The 575-nt window shown below is 60.0% G+C and overlaps 1 protein-coding gene across 1 annotated transcript in view; it reads left to right on the top strand.

Annotated features, from left to right (window-relative positions):
* IRX6 (iroquois homeobox 6) overlaps positions 1-575 on the top strand; it is a 24,713-nt gene that overhangs the window by 23,264 nt on the left and 874 nt on the right. The gene's annotated exons all lie outside the window — the stretch shown is intronic.

Consider the following 575-nt stretch of genomic DNA (forward strand, 5'->3'; position numbering starts at 1 on the left):
AACACACAGTGCCTCCAGAAGCCCTTTCCCTGAATGAATGCCTAGGTGATGTCTGGCACATCCTTAGCCCTTCATCCATATGTGCTGAATCACATCCTACCCACCAGCCAACTGTGCGCGTGGAAATGCGGGAGAAATTATCCCCTTGCCTTTATATGGTTGAGAGAGGGAGACCCAGGTCTTAGCGACAACAACACGGTGCGGGTTCCCCTGGCCTGGGGGCGAATGGAGAGGAGGAGACATCTGGTGGGGTGGGGTCAAGGCTGAGACGGGCATTCTCTCCCTGGGGCCAGGGTGAGGGCTGGTGAGGTCAGTCTGGTGGATGACTCCCAGAACGCCCTGAGAGCAGGGCGCATCTCGCTAAAAGCTTCTGGGGAAGGGCACTCCCGCGGATTTCCCCGGGGGCCTGGCGCTTTTCTCACTCCCTCCTGATGTCCTGCAGACCTCGCTGCGAGCCGGGAAGCTCGGGGATTCCGGCTGAGTGACCCGGAGGACCTGGAGGAAGAAGAGGGGGAGGAGGAGGAGGAAGAGGAAGAAGAGGAGGCAGCGGTCCCAGCTACGGACAGGCTTGCTGA

This window comes from Myotis davidii, unplaced genomic scaffold (genome assembly GCF_000327345.1).
Source record: "Myotis davidii unplaced genomic scaffold, ASM32734v1 scaffold328, whole genome shotgun sequence".
NCBI lineage: Eukaryota > Metazoa > Chordata > Mammalia > Chiroptera > Vespertilionidae > Myotis > Myotis davidii.